Source organism: Ambystoma mexicanum, chromosome 11 (genome assembly GCF_040938575.1).
Source record: "Ambystoma mexicanum isolate Mex_15411 chromosome 11, UKY_AmexF1_1, whole genome shotgun sequence".
Classification (NCBI taxonomy): Eukaryota; Metazoa; Chordata; class Amphibia; order Caudata; family Ambystomatidae; genus Ambystoma; species Ambystoma mexicanum.
The window spans coordinates 1,016,962,488-1,016,985,666 of NC_090934.1; positions in this window are offsets into that span (position 1 = coordinate 1,016,962,488).

A 23,179-nucleotide genomic window follows, 5' to 3' on the forward strand; every position below is an offset into this window, starting at 1 on the left:
CCAATCATACAGAAGGGCATTCATGTAGTCAGCCTGCCAATCAGGCATACAGTGCATTCAGGCCATACTCCTCCCTCTCAGACACTCACAACAAGGAATGTGTATTGGGACAAGTACCCAGCCATTCAACACTACACACTGCATTCATACCAGTTTCGGTCAGGGCTGTCTCAGTCATTGTGTCATACACCAGAAACCAGACATCCACAACAAGAAGTACATATTGGTCACACACTATATTCACCCAGGTCCCACCCACAACATACAGTCACTGGGAAGGCTCCAGCCAGTCTGGCCTGGACTTCACAACAACACCATACATGAAACTACCACCCAACAGCGAGTCAGGGGGAAGGGACAGAGTCAGGGCTTCCCGGGACTTTGGGAAAACAAGGTAGCAGGCAATAGAAAGCAAGAGGCCACAGGGGCCATCTTGTTTCCTATCAGGAATCAACTGATTCCAATGGCAGGGCCTGGATAACCCAAAATGGAGGGTACTAAGAGCACCTGTCAAATTCAGCATGGAGCTGCCAACAGCCCATACCCTGCTCTGTGGGCCACACACAGATGCCCAAAAACATACACTAGGGGCACAGGGTTGCATCCCCACCCATGGGTGCCATGAGGGTATCCCATGGGTCTGTACACCAAACCAAAAACAGGAAGAGCTGCAATGCCAGGAGTCCCATATGGACTCCTGGTCAGAAAACAATACAGAACACAAATGAAAAAGGACTACAGGACAAAGACATGGAGGCCTTGTCCCTCCAATGCATTTCCAGCATTACTCCAGCTGACATGGAAACAAGGTTATGTACATACAACAAGGAACCCTTTTCCTGAAACATTTGGCATATTCCTTGTATGTGCTATAGTTGTTAAGATCATCAATCGTTGCAATCCAGTCATTCTCATAAAGTTTTTTTTTTCACATAACCTGGGCGGGCACATAGATCTTTTTGTGTAACACCCAGATTATTAAGCAATCCATTCATTCTCCTCCCAAATTCCAAAACGGATTTTACAGTGGAATCCCTCAACATATGACCAAATTCTATGTATAACGAATTCTTCGGAGGATCGAGCATTTTTGCAAATTGCAAAGTGCTCTCCACTGCCATCTGCTAGCAAGAGAAATCAGCCCAAACTCGTGCCGGATCACACAGTTCGGGAAAGCCATGGCCAAGTGTATTGTAGACTTTACAAGTATACCTTAAAGGGTATTAAGGTACGCACTAATATGACACAAACACAAATCAGTACAACAAATCAAGACTGCTTCTACCTTTTTGTTCAAAAATTCCAATATAGGCAGCATAGAATATTTACAAAATTTCTAATAAATCCAACTTCTTGGATCCTTCCCTCCAAACACTTTCTAGCGTCCTGTACTGCCGCCATTAGACTCTCCGTGGTGAGTGCCTCTGCTCTATGCTCACCCTCAATGTTGTCTCCATTCGGCTTGTGGTTTGTTTATTTTATTTTGTCTTTGCTCCTACATATAACATACTTTTATGTGCACCTGCACCACTGTTCTCCCTCTGCAATACTGTCCAAGACTTGGTACCAAGTTTGTGTGAATCGGTTAGCGCAACCGCGGCTAAATGGCCCGACTCGTCTCCTAAACGCCCGGCTATAATGTGCCTCCAGGAGCTCAATCGGGCACCACTGACTCAGCAGCCGTTATATGTACATGCACTCTGCCCTTTCTGCCTGGCAACTATGCAAATGACAACTCTCCTCGTAGCAGGCCATGTGGGTACTTTCCTTGTATCTGCACTAATGCTTCTTTCACAGCCTTTTCATCAGGATTGTCTCGCCACCTTTATTACTAGCCTTAGCGGATGCAGTTGTGGTGAGAGTTATATATTAGACCAAAGGGTGCCCCTCTCCCACTGCCCTTATTGCAACCTGTAAACATGTCTGATGCCCGACTCTCCTTATTGTTCCTCTCCAGATCCACTGCGATCACCTCGGGACATTCGCTTACTGTGCCTCCTTGACAGTCCGTTCAGTGTGCTTGTCGGATGTCTGGCAAAAACTTCCGTTCTCATCTGTCTAATTGCACCCGTGGAGCCCTTCCCATGGCACGCTAACTATCCTATGGCCTTGCTGTTATGTCTGCCGATCGGCTCCTTCATTATCAGTCGAGAACAGCCAGCATCTCGATCGAGCTGCACACCAGGTGGGATTAGCCCGCTCAAACCCCTCCGAGGCTCCCGGGCTGGCGATCGTCTTCCCCATGCCATTCATCTCCCGTGTCTGCCTCAATGGGTCGCTTGCTTTGCCTCTGTAAAGATGACCGCGTTACTGGAGGATCGGCCCTTTTTCATCTCGTTCCCTGCTTGCAGTCGTCAAGATAAACTGTCACTGAAGCGGCAGTTTGGTACATCAATGCTCGTTCTTTTATTCCGCTGTAAGATGTGAGCTTTGATACAGGATTATATCAGGATAGACATGGCCTGGTCTCGGAGCTCCGCAGGGTCATGTCTGCCTCGCTCGGTCGCTGGCCACGCCCCCTTTACCCAGTTTCTAATAATAGGAAAAATGGCTTGTGGAATTAGTTGATAGAAGGTCAGTCCGAATCTGATTTTGTTCGAACTTGCCGGGTGTAGTGTAGGGTGCAGTAACTTATCAAGAGAGCCTTATGGGCTCTCTTGATCGTCATTCACAAGGAGTTCCTGTTGCTGTGAGGAACTCCCTAAGTCACATATCATAGCTGCATGTATGGGACTGTCTTTAACTCCTAATAAAGATTACCCCTGCTAACTGCGCAGGGAGTATTAATTCTATTAAAGACTAGGAGGCGAGCATTATGCTTCAACTTCTTTAATTTACTACTCTTCAGCAGTTTCAACAAACTCAAAACCATAACAAAACACTGAAAACAGTCTGAACAGACTTTTCCCTCCTTGAACTACAATCCCCATAGTCTCTGTAGTCCATCATACTCCATGCTCAGCTATGACCATATCCTGTCCCTGAGCTCCTCCTCTCTTTTACTCGCTCTGAAAGTCACAGGGAAAAACTCCACTTTAGTCCTGCAACAGGCAATAACTTGAACCACTCCAAACGAATGTCGCACTCCCTCCACTCAGGCAACGACTTCTACTAGTCTCTCACTTCAATTGTTCTTCTGCTCCTCTCCTAGAAATAATAGAAAGCAGAAAATCAGGGAGGTGTCCATGTATTGCTGCAAACCTCATATTATTATCACATACGATCCTTCAATAATATGCACAATACATCTCTCGGGTGGGAATTTAATGCTCGCCTCCTAGTCTTTAATAGAATTAATACTCCCTGCGCAGTTAGCAGGGGTAATCTTTATTCTATGACAAGACTGGAGGCGAGCATTATGCTTGTTCAAAGCTGTCCCAATACTGCACTCGCCATATTCTCCGTTGGTTTAAAATAAAATTCTCTGAATGTGCGATCATTCGCCCAGTCTGCTGCCTCCATAATATCATGCAAGGGAACCCCTGTCCTATATGCTTTGGACGCCATGGCCCCCCTCACTGAATGTGCACCGAATTGCTGCAAATCAATCCCTGCTGCTAGCATTACTTCTCTGACCCATCGCGCTATGGTAGCCGTCTTTACCGCCTGAAAAGGCTTCCTACGCGCTATCAACAACTGACTTGTACTCCCCGCTCTATTGTCTGCCGTCCTGGCCTCGTATTCCTTGATGCAACTAGCTACGCACCATTTGACATTACTGGGAAAATAGGGATAGTGCACTGTGGATATACTTGATTTCGTCCTTTGCACCACTACGAAGGTCACACCTTCTGGTCCGAACGTCCTTCTATTAATTTCTAGCGCTCTAACATCTGACACTCTCTTACAGGATATGAGACATAACAGCATCACCAATTTGCCTGACAACTGCTTGAGAGACAAGAATCTATTCACCGGCCAGCTCTCTAATAATTTCAAAACTCTCGTAACATCCCATAGCACTGTATATCTGGGAACCGGAGGTGCTTTAAACTTAGCTCCTCGAATGAGCCTACAGACTGCTGGATGTTCACCCGCTGGCGCACCTTCAATCGGCATGTGGCCCGCGGAAATCGCTGATCTGTACACTCCAATAGTGCGGAAAGCTTTCCCATCTTGCAGCAGTTGTGCTAGAAAATTCAATATGGCCACTACAGGTGCAGAAATGGGATGAAAACCTCTCCCGCTACACCAACTCGTCCACCTGGCCCAAGCCACGTCGTAGCTCCTCCGAGTCGATGGAGCCCAGGATTCGGCAATAAGTTCTGCTGCTTGCATCGAAATGCCTGGCAGTTCCCATCGTCTCCTGATATCCTGCACGCGATGAGCGGGAGTGTCTTCTTCACTCTCAGAGGATGACACTGCCCAGCTGGGTCCGTGAGCAATTGTTCCCCTTCCGGGAGGATCCTTGGCAAATCTATTAACCGCTCTATCAGCGTCGGGAACCACACCTGGGCTTTCCACAACGGTGCTACCAGCACTAGCTCTGCTCTCTCCCTCCGACACTTCGCCAGCACTCTGCTCAGCATCATGAACGGAGGGAAGGCGTAATGAATGCCGCCTGCCCAGTCTTGCAAGAATGCGTCCGTACCTCTCGCGTCTGTGTCTAGCCTCCAGCTGAAGTAGCTGGATAACTGGGCGTTGAGTCGAGACGCAAATAGATCCGTGTGTAATGGGCCCCATTTCTGAACCAGCCTCTGAAACACTGATGGATCTAGCTTCCAATCGCTGGAGTCTTTGAGGTACCGGGAGTTCCAATCTGCTATCACATTCAGTGCTCCGGGTAAGTACTCCGCTGTCACTGATGTCCCCGTCCTCAGGCAATAATGCCAGAAATCTTTCGCTAACTCGGCTAGCAACTTGGACTTCGTTCCTCCTAAGTGGTTTATGTAACGCACTGCTGATATGTTGTCCATCTTCAGTAGGACGCAAGACTTCACTCTGTCTCTCGTGAATGTCTTTATCGCGAAGGAGCCTGCTAGGAGCTCTAAGCAGTTTATGTGCAGATTCAGCTCCTCTGCGCTCCATCTCCCTCCAGTTTGCAACTCTCCGCATCGCGCTCCCCATCCTATCCGGCTGGCGTCTGACTCTATCACGAGGTCCGGCCGGTCCCCGAATATGGCACACCCATTCCAGGCGTCCATATTCTGCAACCACCATTCCAGTTCTGTGACCGATTCCTGATCTAGTGGTATCGATTGATGATATCTCAACCCCTGTTGCAGGTGATCTTCAATCTTTGTAAAGCTCGATAGTGTAAGGGACCTGGAAAAATAGCTTGTATGGAGGCTGCCAGGAGTCCCACAATCCTCGCTAGGACCCTCAGAGATATAACTCTCTTCCCTAGGCATGCTCTGATCTCTCTCTTGATATCTCGGATCTTCCTTGCCGGAAGTTCCAGGGTGGCTTTCTTCGTGTCCAGGATGAAGCCGAGAAAGTCCAGCCTCTGCGCCGGCTTCGTATCCGACTTCTCTGTGTTCACTAGGAACCCCAGTGACTGTAAGAGGTCTAGAACCCACTGCGTCTGATATTCCAGTGCCTTTTGATCTTCCGCTAGAAGCAATAGATCGTCCAAGTATATGATCAGCCGAATTCCCTTTTCTCGGATGGCTGCGGCTACTGGATTCATCAATTTCGTGAACGCCCAAGGCGCTGATGCAAGTCCGAATGGCATAGTCCTGAATTGCCAAAATTGTCCCTTCCAGCGAAAGGCCAGGAATCTCCTGAACTGCTCCTGTACTGGGACCGTAAGGTAGGCATCCTTTAGATCTAACCTGGTCAGCCAGTCTCCCTCTCTCAGGGAGTCTCTGAGCTGATGGATTCCTTCCATCTTGAAATGGTGGTAAACTATCCACCCGTTCAGTTCCTTCAAATTTATTACTGGGCGTACTTTCTCCTTCCTGTGAACGAGAAACATGTTGCTGAGAAAACTTGGGACCCCGGGGCATCTTTCTATGGCTCCCTTCCTCACTAAGAGCTCCAATTCGGTCTTGAGGGCCGCTTGCTCCTCTTTTGCAAGCTGCGGGCGTTGGGGTGCTCTTGTCTGCACTGGGTCTTGGATGAACTCTAGCTGCAGACCTCTGACGGTTTGCAAAATCCAGGCATCGCTGGAAAGCGCGCGCCAGCTTCCCCAGAACATCTTTGTTCTCCCTCCCACTGGAGGGTAGGTTATCGCTCTTACCTGGTGTGAACCCCTGACCTCGTCCGAAGCCTCTTCCTAGTCGCCCTCTGGTATTGCGGCCTCTGGCCGGGAAGAACGTGTCCTGTTGCCTGTTCTCCCAGTACTGGGCCCTGTTATTCGGGGGTCTTCTGCCTCCTTGTTGACGACCGGTCGAGCGACCCCTGTAACGACCGGTCCCGGCAAAAACTCTCTGCGGGAAGATCTTACGGATGGATGCGCTTTCTCCAGTGACGTGTATGTGCCTACAAATCGTCCCAGCTCCTTCCCGAAAGTCTCACCAAACAAGAGGCCTTGTGCTGTCTCCCCGGCCTCATAGGATGCCAGGTCACTGAGCTTCGAGACTATCTTCAGAAGCAATCCTCTTCTCCTCTCGGAGGCTATCGCGCGATTCGCGTTACCTAGGAGGCAAACCGCCCTTTGTGCCCATCTGGCTAGGGCCTCTGGATCCACCTCCTCGCCTGTGTCCTTCGCTCTTTCAGCCAAGTCCATGATCTTAGCGAGCGGACCGGCTAAATCCAGGACCTTCTCCTGGCAACTCTTCCATGACCTATCAATCCCTTTACGGGGGTCCTTATTGGTTTTCGAAACGAAGGTGAGCATCTTCGGATCTAATTCGGGGGCTTCCGCCACCTTCCCCGGTAAATCTGGCCTGGGGCATTCCGCTCGAAGTCGCTGGCGGACTTCCTTATCCAAAGCTTTTCTGAGCCTTGCTGTCATGTCACTCTTGGAGAAGGCTGCCAGTCGGAAGATCTCGGATTTCTGATGGCATCCGGATCGAACATATCATCCTGCTCCTCATTGAGGTGCTTCTCTTTGCGGGCTTTCTTTCCCCCGCTGGGCTTTGCCCACTCCTCCTCGACTGGTTCCTCCGGCTCTTGAGGGGACAAGTCCTCCTCCTCTGGCTCTTCTTCCGAGCCTGGGTCATCATCTCCTTCATTTTCTTCCCCAGGAGAGGGGGTCATGAGGTCCGGCACGGCCTGACGCTGCAAATATGCTTTCTTAAGCTTCGCGAAAGTGTCGGCGACCTCCGGGGCCTTGTCTTCTGCCCCATCCGTAGGGCCCTGGGGGTCTGCAGAGGCTTTCCTCTTGCGGGCCTGCATACTCCCCTTAGACCCTGCTCCAGAGGGTTCCATGGGCAAGCTGCGAGTCGTCTTGGTGCTTTCCTTAGGCTGATGAAGCATAGCTTCCAGTGTCTCTAGCCTTTCCTGTAAGGGTCTCACCCCTTGAGCCACCGCATCTACCAGGGAATTCCCCAGCACCTCCTTGAAACTTGCAGCCAAGTCTAGGGACTGTTCCTCCTCACTCCACTCAAATTCAGACATGATAAGGGGTGCTGCGTGCCTTAATACCTGTGTGCAGGTGTCTTTTGCTGCCCACTTCCTGGTAGATGCTCCTCCGAGACCCTTTCCAAGTCTCCAAATATTACTCTTATTCTCAAATTTTTTTTTTTTTTTTTTTTTCGTATGTGGCTGCACCGGACTCTTCTTAATGTATTATGCCTGTGGTTGCTTGGGAGTCTTTAGGTTCTATAAGCCAGCTGTAGGTATCTCGCTGGCACTGTTTTAATTATTTCGGGAAGATCCCGCTCCTGCTGCCTCTTCTGAGGTTATGGAGGCCCACGCTTGCTTCCCGCGCGCGAGGGGAAGTCAGGGTTCTCAACCCACGGAGCCTCGTATCGCACCGATCGTGTGAGCTCTCCCTGCTGCAGCCTCGTCGCGTAGTGAATGCGACGCGGCTCAGCGGTTTGCAAGCTCCGCCCCCCCAAGGGTGGGGGGAAATCCTCCTGGCCCTCTGCGAGGGCTCGCAGTGCTCGGCGCTCAGCCCCTCCTCCACAAGGGAGGGGGGCCGCTGTAGCGTGCCCGCTCCCCGCTGGGGTGGGGGGAGGCTCGGGGGAGCTCCAGAGCCCGGCGGGTCACCCCTCGAGTGCCAGTAGTGCGGCACGGGGCTGGTGGCTGCCGGAGCTCCCGATGCTGCTACGAATCAGCTAATTAGGTCGCTTCTGCAAAAACGAAGTTCCGCCTAACACATCTTACAACATATTAAAACCCTGCAGTTACTGTCACTAAACGCTAAACACTTAGTGCAGACTTATCGTGGAGGCACCTGAAACCCCCCATATAACCTAAATTCTACGCTAATGCTAATCCAATCCACATTAGCTAAGAGGTAAACAGAAAGTCACTTATCTGCTTGAAGAGCAGTAAAAGAAGAGGAGGAGCTCAGGGACAGGATATGGTCATAGCTGAGCATGGAGTATGATGGACTACAGAGACTATGGGGATTGTAGTTCAAGGAGGGAAAAGTCTGTTCAGACTGTTTTCAGTGTTTTGTTATGGTTTTGAGTTTGTTGAAACTGCTGAAGAGTAGTAAATTAAAGAAGTTGAAGCATAATGCTCGCCTCAAGTCTTGTCATAGAATTGCTGAGCGTTTTCCCTCCCGTCGCCGAGCCCTTTTTGGACATTGGTATGTCTGCCTTCAATCCCTTGTAACCTTTTTGTTACAAAGTTATATCCTTGCCAAATTTGCACACTTTTCTTCCCACATGTAGGCAGTCACAATGCCATCAAAGATTCGTAGTTTTGTGTAGCGGGGTGTGAGAAAATAACAAAAAAGTGACCACATTGTGTGTGTTTTCAGAAAATGCCAATAAACAAAGAAGCATGTGCTTTTTTTTTTTTGGAGGATCTAGGAACAAATGGTTTGCAGTTCTTGCCACTAGCATTGCATCACATCTTGACAGAATTGTGAAGATTAGCATTGCGTCAAATCTAGACAGAATTGTGAAGATTAGCATTGCGTTACATCTAGGCAGAACTGCAAAGATTAGCATTGCGTCACATCTAGACAGAATTGTGAAGATTAGCATTGCGACATATCTAAGACAACTGTAATATTAGCTTGCGTCATATCTAGACAGAATTATGAAGACTAGCATTGCGTCACATCTAGACAGAATTGTGAAGATTAGCATTGCGTCACATCTAGACAGTATTGTGAAGATTAGCATTGCGTCACATCTAGACAGAACTGCAAAGATTAGCATTGCATCACATATAGACAGAATTGTGAAGATTAGCATTGTGTCATATCACGACAACTGCAATACTAACTTGTGTTATATCTAGACAGAATTATGAAGATTAGCTTGCGTCACATCTGGAGAGAATTGTGAATGTCAGATTGCACCACAGCTAAACAGGATTGTAAAGATTAGCATTGCGCCACACCTAGACAGGATTGTGAAGATTAGCATGCGTCACTTCTGAATAGCGATGCCACTAACTAACCCCAGTAAACAATCACCCCTCTCCATACACATCTCAAACTCTAAACACAACCATACCTCTAATGCACAACAAACCATACACAATTCACCACACTGCAACAAAAAAATATGCTACGCATAGCCTCACACAACAGTACATGAGGGCTCCCAACCGAAAAGCACACCTAAGCTCAGCTGTTACGCTCACCTGGCTCCCACAGAGGCGTCGATCTGAACTGGACAGCTGAGGTCTCCACCAATGTGACGCGTAGGGCCGAGATGACGGACTGGACTGGCCCACCTAGCTTCGTTTGCTTGGCCCTTAGGAAGATTCTTCTGCAAATGGAGAAAGGGAATTAACCACCCGTGGAGTTGAGCGTAAATCCCCCCCACCCCGCTGTTCTCCCCACAGATCACCTTTGATGTCCCCTCTTATAGTCTCACCTGATGGTTTGAAAAGATAAGCTCTCCATCCTGCATTGAGCGCAGGGGCACGTTGATAACCAGTTGCTTCACTGGCTCGAAGGAATTGGTGAGTTCCAGAACAATATTGAAAAGTATGTAGTTCGTAAGAGTTCACATGTTTGACTTTCACTCTTGTCCGATTCCTTGCAGTTTGCAGCTTGACCCCAGCGAAGAGTTCCTTGTGGTAGCTGACGAAGTTCAGGTAAGGATTTGGCTTATCCTACACAGTTCAATAAAATGAGGCCAGGATGTAACCTGTTGCTTGCTCCCTTATTCAGGTGATATGATATATGATATGATATGGTATTTGTAACGCGCCTATACACAAGTGTTTCAAGGCGCGACGAGGCAGGGAGGGAGGGAAACAAGGGGAAGACAGACAAGCGATCCTACTAGGCCAGGTGTCATTCAGATCGGGCAAGTGCAGAGGTAAGGGGAAAAGGAGAAAGTGCAGGGGGAGGAGGTGGGGGGAAAGTGCAGTACACGGTAAGTAGCGTAATAAAATAATAAATAATAAATAAAAGGGCCAGCTGGTGGCAAGTGCGAGGTAAGTGCAGAGCAAGTGCTAGGAAGGGGGCTGTAGGGATACAGTGACAGTCCCACAGTGCAGGGGGAGCCAGGGAGGCAGTGCAAGTGGAGAGTGGCTGGGCCCTGGACCGAGGTCGCTGAGAGTGGCCAAGATGCAGGTTTAGTGCAGAATTTCAGTGGGGAGTTAAGCAGGTTTAGCAGGGGAGAGGGAGAGAGAAGGCAGAAGCGAAGAGGAAGGTTTTGAGGTGCTTCCGGAACCGGAGATGGTTCTCCTCAAGTTTCAGGGAGGCAGGAAGGCTGTTCCAGAGGGAGGCCCCTGCTGCGGAGAGAGATCTACCCCCAGCTCGTTGCTTCGAGAAGCGGCTGACCATGAGGGAGTTGGAGACGGATGAGCGAAGGGCTCATGAAGGAAGATATTTAGGAAGAGAGAGTTGAAGGTATTTAGGCCCCAGGCCCCAGAAGGCCTTGTGGACAATGCAGAGGGTTTTGAACTTAATCCTCGCAGCCACTGGGAGCCAGTGAAGAGATTTCAGTCCTGGAGAGATACGGTCCCTGGGCTTGAGGCCAAGGACAAGTCTCGTAGTTCTGTTCTGGATAAGTTGCAGAGGGCGGAGAGTGGAGGCAGGCAGATTAAGATAGAGGCTGTTACAGTAATCCAGCCTTGAGAGAACCAGGGCTCGGGAGACAGTGAGCTTCTGGGGGAAGGAGAGGAAGGGAAGAATACCTCTGAGGAGAGAAAATATGAAGCTCGGGGAATAATGCCTCCGGCGGTAAAATTAGGTAAGTCTATTGCGGTGAGAAGAGTTCCCCTTGTTTGTCCTTTTGTTCCTCTTCGGGGCCGGAGTACGGCGAGGATGCAATGGAGACTGCGCCGACCCGTGAAGAGGAATAGTACCCCCGGCTGTAATCAGGTATGTCTATGGGGGTAGGTACTATTGCCTCTGTTTATTCCCTTGGTTCACCTTTGCTGTTCTTGTGTTCCCTTTAGGTGCCAGAGTGCGGCGGGAATGTGCAGAAGGATGCGGTGGATCGTGAGGATGCAGCGAAGGCCGGTGAGTTCAGCGCGGCGCTGCAGCAGGCGAGGCGGCGCACATAAAATGCTTCTTCCAGCTCGAAGGCACGGTGGATCCAGAATTCAGGTAAGGATCGAAGGTTTTGCTCTAATTCTAACCTTTTCTCCTTCTGTTCCTTCCTTTTTCTAGGAGCTGCAGACTCGAGGCGGGCGTGGCAGAAGACTGGATGCAGGCTTGCCGACACGGTGAGCGTTATGCTGCTGGATGCAGAATAACGCGAAGCATGTGCTGCTCTTCGGGCGTGGTTTAAATAGCCTCCAAAGTAGTCCCAGGTAAGTATTCCTCCCCAGCCCCACCCAAGTAAAAAACTAGTCCCTAGATAAAATAGTCCCTTCCAAGCCTCATTTGGCTTGGAGCTCTGCAGTATGGTCTGCATCAGGTAAGCTTGCAGCATGGTCTGCATCAGGTAAGATCCACTCTATGAGCCTGGCGCCTATGGCGCCAGGACTGACTCTCCATATGAGCCTGGCGCCATAGGCGCCAGGACCGCACCCAAACAGCCCCTAGCAGGGGTTTTTGGGCTTGCTCAAAATAACGTGATGCCTGCTTCCGGGGTTGCTGGACCTGGTTCCCCGGGGGTAGGCATCATGACAGCACTCCCCCCCAAGGCCCTTCCTAAAGTCGTTCTTCCCGTGGATTTGGTTTGTCTGGGAAATTTCAGTGGAATATTTTCACCAATCGAGGTGCATGCACGTGGTCACTAGGTTCCCAAGACCTTTCCTGTGGTCCGTAACCTTTCCAGTCGATTAAATAAAAAAGTTTTGACTTCACCATCTTGGAGACGGGGTCTGGTGGCTTGGTTAGTCTTGTCCCTGGTTGCACTGGCTTCAGAAGTGACACATGAAAGACGGGATGAATTTGCATATTAGCAGGTAAGTCCAACATGACGGCCACCGGGTTGATAATGGCCTTAATAGAGTAAGGTCACAAATATCTAGGGTTAAAGGTCCGGGTTCCCTTGAGAGGTATGTGTTTTGTGGCCAACCATACTTGGTCCCCTATCTGGTACTGTGGGGTATCACTTCTATGCCGATCAGCATCTTTCTTATATTTCTCCTTCGCCTGTTTTAAATGTGCAGTTGCCTCCTTAAAGGCTTGTGTAATCGTAGCGTGTAGATGGTCCACTGCGGGCATTTCTAAGTGTTGGGGTGAGTCAAGGTCTGAGGTTCGAGGGTGGTGTCCATATAGGGTATAAAAGGGACTTTGTCCAGTTCCAGAATGTACTGAATTATTGTATGCAAACTCGGCGATCCAAAGAATGTCCTTCCAATTACTCTCAGTGTGATGTAACATACAACGCAGGTATTGTTCAAGAGTCTGGTTGGTCCTCTCCGTTTGACTATCGGTCTCGGGGTGGTGACTGGTCGATAATCTCATGTCGATTTGCGCCAATTGACAACATTTTTTCCAAAAATGTGAAATGAATTGACTGCCCCGGTCAGAGACCAACACGGACGGAAATCCATGTATGCAAACAATGTTTTCGAGGAATTCTTTGGCCAGGATTGCGGCTGAAGGTAGTCCTTTTAAAGGAATAAAGTGGGCCATCTCGGAAAAAAGATTCACAATAACTAGAATGGTGTTAAACCTATTACAAGGAGGTAGATCAGTAATAAAGTCTAACGATAAGGTGTGCCATGGCGTAGGCAGAATGTCTAAGGGTTGTAAGAGTCCAGCTGTTTTTTTCTTTTGACTTTTGTTTTGGGCGCAAATACCACAAGACATCACAAATGATTTAATATCCTTTCGCCAGGTGGGCCACCAGAATTGCCTTTTAATTTTAGCTTCAGTTTTTGCAATACCTGGGTGCCCCTCCATTAGGGTATCATGATAACGGGAAATGACTAGCTCTTGTAGTTCCTTGTGTGGCAGAAATAGTCGCCCTTGGTAATAAGGCAGATCATTGGCGACAGAGTAGTCCGGGCCTTTCTTTACCCAGTCCTGCAGGGTTGTAGGATCAAAGAGTTGCTGGATCTTTACCTGAATGTCCTCTAGTGTCTGTAGAGTTGTCATGCCAAGAATCCTTTGTTTGGAAATTATAGGTACTGGTTCTGGGTTCAGTTCTACCTCACCCATCCCTATTCGGGATAAGGCGTCTGCTTTACACCATTCTTACAACCTGGTCGATAGGTTATCACGAAATTGAACTCGGCAAAGAACAATGACCATCGTAGTTGACGTGACGATTGGGCCTTGGCTGTTTTTACATACTGTAAGTTCCGGTGATCGGTGATCACAGTAATGGTATGCCTGGCACCGAGAAGATAGTGCCACCAAGCCTTGAAGGCGGATTTAATGGCTAATAACTCCTTGTCGGTAACCGCATAGTTAACTCGGGTGCCGAGAACTTTCTGGACCAAAATGCTACTGGGTGAAGCTGGCCAGTTTCAGGGTCCTTTTGAGACAGGACAGCTCCCATGGCTAGACTGGATGCATCAGTTTCCACTATGTATGGAAGTTCAGGGCGCGGGTGCTTTAACACAGGTGCAGACATGAATTTCGCTTTCAGCTCTTGGAAGGCTTTTTCAGCTTCTTCAGTCCACATAAAGCGTTTATTTTTTCGCAAGAGTGCTGTGATGGGATGTACGACATGTGAAAAATCTGGTATGAATCTTTGGTAGAAATTGGCAAAGCCGAGCATGCTTTGTACTCCTTTAACTGAACTTGGTGATGGCCACTTAAGGATTGCGTCCACCTTTCGGGAGTCCATTCAGACTCCCTTTGGGGTCAGGATAAACCCAAGGAATTCAACTTCTGTGGCATGAAAAACGCATTTTTCTAGTTTTGCATATAGCTTGTGCTGGCGCAATTTCTAAAGGACTGCTCGGACGTGCTTCACATGGTCAGATTCTGAAGAGGAGTATATTAGAATATCATCGATATACACGACAACACAAACGTCAATGAGTTCACGAAGGACATCGTTCATGAAGTATTGGAAGGCATTGCACAACCCGAAAGGCATCACCTGGTATTCGAATAACCCATAGTTAGTGCGGAAAGCAGTCTTCCATTCGTCACCCTCTTTTACACATACCAGATGGTATGCCCCCCGGAGATCTAATTTAGTGTATATACAAGAGTCCTTCACTTGGTCTAGTAGTTCAGGGATCAGAGGCAATGGGTATCGGTTCTTAACAGTTATCTGGTTCAATGTGCGGTAGTCTATGCACGTTCTGAGGTCACCTTCCTTTTTGGGCTTGAAGAACAAAGCTGAAGATGCAAGGGACTTGGATGGGTGAATAAAGCCATTGGCAAGGTACTCGTCTAAGTATTGTCGTAGGTGAAGGTTCTCAGGTTCCGTAAGGGCATAGATCCTGCTACAAGGGAGTTGTGCACCGGGTATGAGATCGATTTGACAATTGTACAATCTGTGAGGAGGTAAGGTGTTTGCCTGTTCCTTTTGGAAGACATCCTGGAATTCCTGGTATTCTGGAGGTAGTTGCATGACTGCTGTGGTTACTGTGGCCAGGCCTGCATTCTGATTTTTCTTTGGGCAACAGATTTGTACACAATCCGGGAAGGTTATTCTCTTCTCTCGCCAATCAATACAAGGATTATGTGTTTACAACCAAGGTATCCCCAGTATTATTTGGAACTGTGGGGCTTTGATTAGATCAAACACAATAGTCTCTCAATGCCCATCCTGACCCAATAGTGTCATCTCTGCGGTGGAATGAGTTACAGGCCCAGAGGCAATTTCAGTTCCATCGACTGTGGTGATGACATCTGAGGTGGTTTTTCGGCAGAGAGGTAGATTCATCCTGGAAGCCAATTCATAGTCCACATAGTTTCCTATGGCCCTACTATCAATGTATGCCCTTACTGCGTGCATACGCAATGGCTGCCCTGGATCTACGGTGACCATTGGTTTGATGAAATGCAAGGTCTGAGTATCCTTCTTCAACCTCGGCAAGCGGACCTCTACGCTTGTCGGGCGTGGTCGTTTCCCGAGTCTGACTCCATATGGCTTTTATCAGCAGCTCCTACCACCTTCTTGGGTGGTTTTACAGGGCAATCCCATAGAAAATGCCCAGAAGTTCCACAATATAGACACACTTGCATTTGCCTTCTCATTTCTCTTTCCTTCTGGGTTAAGGGTCCTTTAACCCCTCCGATTTGCATGGGTTCTGAAGCATCTGCCCCTTTGGGGTTAGCATGGGTTTTGACCAACACCCGATTCTCAAACTTGGCTCGATCAGCCTTTCTGTTCTGAAGTCTGTGATCTAACTGGACCACTAAGTCTATATATTCAGCACAGTCTTGAGGTGGGTTCACGATTTGAGCCAAGACATCCTTGAGTTCTCCTCGAAGCCCTCGATGAAATAACGTGATTCGTTTTACCTTAGGCCATCCAGTTTCCACTATCAACCTATTAAAGGTTGCGATGTAGGATAGAAGGTCCTGGTTACCCTGTCGTAGGGACAAAAGTTCGTTATCCAGGGCCTGTCCTTGGGAGTGCCGGGCAAATAGTCTTTCCATGCTAGTTTGAAAGCCCTGAAAATCCCAAAGAATTGTGTCATCCTGAGTAACTAGTGGAATTGACCAATCAGCTGCACTGCCGCTGAGATATGACAATACAAAGGCTACCTTGGCTTGATCGTTTGGGAAGGCTCCAGGACTGCATAAAAAGTGCAAGCGGCATTGGTTCATAAACACGGCAAACCTTTTGGGATCTCCGGCAAAGCGTTCGGGTGGAGCTAATGGAATATTTCCTGGTAGGTTTATTTGCACAGGGTTACTCGATAACACAGGAGCTGGATTTCCCCCGGAACCAGGTAGGGGTGCTTGTCCAGCCTGGCTTTGTAATAGTTGCCTAGCAAGGTCATCAGTTCGCTCCTTTGACAAAATCAGTTCTCTCCGAAGAGCATTGGTTTCTTGACGGGCGGAATGCACTTCAGCCCTCAGTTCCCCTAGTATCTGGGCCAATTGGTCAGTCTCTGAGGTATCTATAACGCCCAGGTGGGAATCTGTGGGTAGGCTTCGCGTTCTGTTACGCTCACCTGGCTCCCACAGAGGTGTCGATCTGAACTGGACAGCTGCGGTCTCCACCAATGTGACGCGTAGGGCCGAGATGACGATCTGGACTGGCCCACCTAGCTTCGTTTGCTTGGCCCTTAGGAATATTCTTCTGCAAATGGAGAAAGGGAATTAACCACCCGTGGAGTTGAGCGTAAATCCCCCCACCCCCGCTGTTCTCCCCACAGATCACCTTTGATGTCCCCTCTTATAGTCTCACCTGATGGTTTGAAAAGATGAGCTCTCCATCCTGCATTGAGCGCAGGGGTGCGTTGATAACCAGTTGCTTCACTGGCTCGAAGGAATTGGTGAGTTCCAGAACAATATTGACTCCGAAAAGTATGTAGTTCGTAAGAGTTCACATGTCTGACTTTCACTCTTGTCCGATTCCTTGCAGTTTGCAGCTTGACCCCAGCGAAGAGTTCCTCGTGGTAGCTGACGAAGTTCAGGTAAGGATTTGGCTTATCCTACACATTTTAATAAAATAAGGCCAGGATGTAACCTGTTGCTTGCTCCCTTATTCAGGTGTGGAGAGAAAATATGAAGTTCGGGGAATAATGCCTCTGGTGGTAAAATTAGGTAAGTCTATTGCGGTGAGAAGAGTTCCCCTTGTTTGTCTCTTTGTCTCACCTTGTTGTCCTTTTGTTCCCCTTACGGGCCGTGGTACGGCAAGGATGCAATGGAGAATGCGCCGACCCGTGAAGAGGAATAGTACCCCCGGCGGTAATCAGGTAAGTCTATGGGGGTAGTTACTATTGCCTCTGTTTATTCCCTTGGCTCACCTTTGCTGTTCTTGTGTTCCCCTTAGGTGGCAGAGTGCGGCGGGAACGTGCAGAAGGATGCGGTGGATCGTGAGGATGCTGCGAAGGCCGGTGAGTTCAGCGCGGCGCTGCAGCAGGCGAGGCGGCACGCGTAAAATGCTTTTTTCTTCCAGCTCGAAGGCACGGTGGATCCGGAATTCAGGTAAGGATCGAAGGTTTTGCTCTTATTCTAACCTTTTCTCCTTCTGTTCCTTCCTTTTTCTAGGAGCTGCAGACTCGAGGCGGGCGTGGCAGAAGACTGGATGCTGGCTTGCAGACACGGTGAGCGTTATGCTGCTGGATGCAGAATAATGCGAAGCGTGTGCTGCTCTTCGGGCGTGGTTTAAATAGCCTCCAAAGTAGTCCCAGGTAAGTATTCCTCCCCAGCCCCACCCGAGTAAAAAATAGTCCCTAGGTAAAATAGTCCCTTCCAAGCCTCATTTTGCTTGGAGCTCTGCAGCATGGTCTGCATCAGGTAAGCTTGCAGCATGGTCTGCATCAGGTAAGATCCACGCTATGAGCCTGGCGCCAGGACTGACTCGCCATATGAGCCTGGCGCCATAGGCGCCAGGACCGCACCCAAACAGCCCCTAGCAGGGGTTTTTGGGCTTGCTCAAAATAACGTGATGCCTGCTTCCGGGGTTGCTGGACCTGGTCTGGTTCCCTGGGGGTAGGCATCATGACATCAGCGAGCGGTGCAAACTGAACTGAAGCTGCCAACAGCACATCACTGCTCTCTTGCCTTTCTCCTGCTAAATCCTACTAACCTTCCTACCCTCTTCCCGTTTCAGATCCGGCAGAGCGCCGGGCTACCACTGCGGTGGTGACGATGCATGGTACAAATACCTTTAACATTAACATAATTCTGGGGGTCAGAGTCACTGAGGGAAAAATCATATCCGAATTTAGTTGACAGCAACATCAGTTCGCAGACAGAGAAGGGACTCTGAGATAAAGGGATCTCAGAGATGATTCTATCTAAGTTGGCACATTTTAGGGTCCCCCAGCTTGGATCAACCAGGTTAGATCCCACTACTGAAACTATATGTAAGGGTGCAGAATAAGAAGCGGGACACAAAGGTGGCATGCTTGTTGTCATAAACTTTTAATTAACAGAAACATAAGGAAGAACCTTACCTGCCCACTAAGAGGGGTTTCCCTGACTCAAACACAACTAAGAATAATGCAGAATGTCAGTCGAAAATAAATAGTCCACTCTCCTATGTCCCAAATCTATTTCTGTCCATTACCCTTAAAAGGAAAACTAAATAAGAACTCTCACCATGACTCCAGAAGGGTGCCTTATTCCTTCTGGGTGATCTTAGGCAGTTTGTAACTGATGGGGAATATCCTCCTTCCCCTGGACGTCACTAGGCCTTTCTACATAGTTCCACACAGATAGGGGTGTCTCCCCTCCACAGGACTTTTCCAGGCGCAGTCTCTGTTTCAACAGTCACAATGATATCTGGATTTTTACCAAAGGATGTATCATTCCTCTTCTGGTCCTCCTCTGGTCCTCCTCTGGTCTTCTTGCAACTTTTGCCAAAGAATATCTTCCCATGATCTTCTCTTGACTTTGACCAAAGAATGTTTTTCTTTACTGTTGGTCTTCTTCTGACCTTTGCCAAAGGATATCCATCTCTTCCCCAGGTCTTTTCTTGTTATTATGGGTGGTCCCAGACAGCTTTCTCAGGTTTATAATGTCTTTTCGCAGGCCCTGTTCACTATTCTGCCAGGCATTGTCTTGCCTGTACAGTTCTTCAAATGTTTTAACCTTTAGGGCCCAAACCCCCCTTCAGGATTATAATTTCTCTTATTGAGGCCCGGTTCACTATCTGCCATTCATTCTATTGCATGTAGAACTCTCCACTAGGGACCCAGACACTTATCTCTCTTCTGGTCTCTTTGGGGTGCTCTCTCACCCAGTATGTTGTGTTTCTCAACTTGGTCCCAATGGGACAAGGAAGATGGGTCTGCAGTTCCTCCCGACAACAGAGCCTCTAGGCTTTCCCAGTGCCTTCACGGTACCCCTGCACGTATACCTTTATACTTGGTCCGTGAGGGTCCTGGTCCTTGGTAACACCAGCAAGGTTCTCTGGCTTCCCTTGGGCTCTAGCGGTCTGCTCTTGGCTTGCGACTGCTCCGCCACACTGGTTTCTCGCCATATGACGTGTCCCGCCTGGACTACTCAGATGGTTTCCTTCCTGCTACCGGACGTCGGGTTTCCCAGCCTTCAGGTGAGCTCTCGCTCTGCGCAGCCTTCTCGAATGCCGGTTTCCCTCCCTCAGCATCCGGGTTTGCATCATATCCTCCCTACACAGCTTCAGTCCCCGGCTCGATGCTCCTCTGGGGCAGGACTGACCCTGAGGAGAGTCCTTCATCGGTTTTTATGGTAAGCCGTCTTTTACATCGCGGATAGCTGTTATGTTTGTCTTGGTTCCGCGTAGGACTCTTTAATGCCCTGCTCTTCTTTGTGTCAGTACCTTTGGAGCCATCTATTCTCACTCTTTCCTCACTCTTCCTCATCACAGTATTTTCTATCTGATAGACAGGGTTATTAAGCATAATGTAATGTACAGAAGAAAGAGGAGACATAAAGGGTTGGGGTGCTTGGCCCTTATCTGTGCGGTTGGGTGAGCAATGCTTTTGGGTGAGCAATGCATGGTGGCATATTGGTTAACAGCTTACCTTGCTGTGGTCCTCGTGCTGCGGTCCACGTTCAATTGTGAATCTGCTGATAATTGCCCACGCCTAGCCCATCCAGCTGTGCCTACCTGTATTTCCTGTTATCACCTTGAACCTGCGAACATGATACTATGTAACCCATATGTTTGTTTAACTGCATCTGAAAGCCTATGTATCTGCTGTATTGTGCTTTACATGAACACCCTTAGCACTGTCCTTCAAATCACTTGTCTAGTTGTATGTTCTCTAACATGGATCTCAAACTGCCTAATTCAAAAGATGTCCCCCCTACGCACTTCCTGCCACCTCTCTTCAGCCCCACGCTGGCCCTACATGCCAGAACACCTACAGTATCCTTCAACCTCACCTACCCTTTACCAAATACCACACATAGTTCACATAGCCCGCCAGAACGCCCTGCGCTCCTCACTGTTCCCAGGCCTACTCACACAAGAAATCAACTGCTAGGAACTTGCTCTAAACACAGCGCATCCTCTCACAAACTGAAGCAACAAAGCCAAACCCCTCTGCCCACAACCAGGCAAAGGGTGACTGTCTCGCCAACCGGCGATAAGGATACTGCACCACCAAACCACATACATAAGTAAAATACCACCAAAACCTCACTCAACCAACTCCAATGTGCTCTTATTAATGCACGCTCCCTACCAGTGCATGCTATCGAGATCCATGACTTAATTACAGACCTTGATGTGCTCGCCATCACGGAAACCTGGCTACATGAAGCCTCTGGTCTGGCCATCTCTCTTGCCCTCCCACTTGGATTCAGCATACTCTGCCAGGACAGAACCAACATTAAAGGAGGGGGTGTTGCCCTCATCTTCAAGGAAGTCCTTGACGCCAGACAAATAAAATCTTCGCTAGCTGATAACTGTGATGCCTTATCTCTTAAACTATCCCTCTCACCTAACAATACGATAACTCTCCATATCATCTACCGCCCCCCCTGGCCTGCTGCTAGACTTCCAAGGTAATCTCCTGCACCTCTTAGGAGATAACCTAAAAAATAACACCAGATCACTCCTGCTGGGAGACTTCAACCTGGGTTTCAATGACTCAAACGACAAGCAAGGCAAAGCCTTTGCCAAAGCACTCCTTGATATGGGCTTTATCCAAAGAGTCACCGTCCAACGCACACAAAAGGTTGAATATTAGAGGATTGCTGATCACAACTGCGCAGCAGACATCAGCTCTAATACCCCACGCCCATGGACCGATCATTACCTCTTACACTTCCATATCCCTACTAGAAACTTCACTAAACCTACCTCACCTGTTCCCTCGGCCATGGCCAGATCTTCACGTCTCCTTACCAAAGATAGGTTCCTGCCATTTCTAGAGGCCCGAGCCTTAAGACCCCCCATCTCCAACAACCCGTTGGAACTGGTAGAACTCTACAACACCACTTTTAAAGAAGAACAAGTTACTTACCAACTGTAACGTTCTTTCGAATGGATTGTGTCCTCCCACGTATTCCTCATCTTAGATATTCGTATCTTCAGCTTTGCTGCTTGGGAAAAAAATGTCCACACCAGGGGGTGCTGTGCTCGAGTGTTGATGTCCCTCGAGGGCTGCTGTCGGGCTTCAACGTCATCTACAGTATGAAGGGCTCGAGCCGCACCCGTTGCTTTCAGTTCTGTTTTTACGATATACTCAGCTGAGTAGTTCACTAGGAATTCTTTAGACCTTAAGCTTTCAAGGAATTCGGAGAGCAATTGACGTAAACTGTATGGCAGGGTAGGCTGGGAGGGTCAATGAGCAATACGTGGGAGGAACATCCAATCGAAAGAACGTTACAGTTGGTAAGTAACTTGTTCTTCGAATGGATTTTGTCCTCCCACGTATTCCTCATCTTAGATAGGCTCCCAAAGCAGTATAAATTTGTAAGAGGGAGTATTAGATAATACTAATCATGGACCGTGTGAAGAACGGCCTTAGCAAACAGACCTCCTTGTGATGAGGTAGAATCCAGAGAATAGTGTTTCATGAAAGTGTGCATAGACGGCCAGGTGGCCGCTGCACAAATATCTTGTACCGGGACACCCCTCTGGAGAGCTGTGGAAGTTGCCATGGCCCTAGTTGAGTGAGCCCTTAGCCCATCTGGAGGCTCTTTTCCAGCCAATCTGTAGCATTCCGTAATTGCCAAAATTATCCATCTGGATAATGTCTGTTTAGTCACTGCTAGGCCCAATTTATGTCCAGTATATCCAACAAAAAGTTGGTCACCGAAATGTTGCCGATCTAGCTATATAAAAACAGAGAGCCCTTTTGGGGTCCAGTCTGTGCAGTCTTTCTTCCTCCTTACTGGCATGAGGAGGTGGATAAAAAGAAGGCAGAGTGATTTTATGTGACAGATGAAAGTCAGAGACTATTTTAGGTAAAAACAAGGGTTTGACCCTAAGAATGATCTTGTCCTTATGAAAGATGGTGTAAGGAGGCTTACAAGAGAGAGCCTGCAACTCACTCATCCTGCAGGCTGATGTAATTGCCACTATAAGGGTTGTCTTTAAAGTAAGGAGCCTTAGCGGACAAGAGTGTGAGGGCTCAAATGGAATACATGAAAGGAACTAAATTTAAATCCCACACGGGTACCTGAAATGGGACTTGACGGAACACATTAGTGAGACCTTTCAGGAACTGGATAATCAAAGGTATCTTGAAGTAAGACACTTCTTCTGATGAACGCTTAAAAATAGACAGCGCTTCCAGATATCCTTTTATTGTGCCAACATGAAGCCCCAGATTGGCCAAATGTAAGAGGAAAGAAAGTATCATAGGTGTATTACATAGGAATGGGTCCACATTCTTATCCTTGCACCAGTTACTGAACTTGTTCCAACGACACCGGTACAAGGATTTTGTTGCTGGCCTTCTGGCTGAAAGTAAAATCTCCATTACATCATCCGGGAGGTCCCAATCCTTATATCTCAGCCTCTCAGAAACCATGCGTGAAAGCTGACTGTTTTGACCTCTGGATTGAGAACCCAACCTTCCTCCTGTGAGAGAAGATCCTCTCTTTGTGGAAGATGTATTGGAGGGCAGATGGACATGTCCAGAAGGTCCGAGTACCACGTCCTCCTAGCCCAATCCGGGGCAATTAGGGTCATGGCCTTCCTGAACTTTTTCAACCTCCTGATTACAT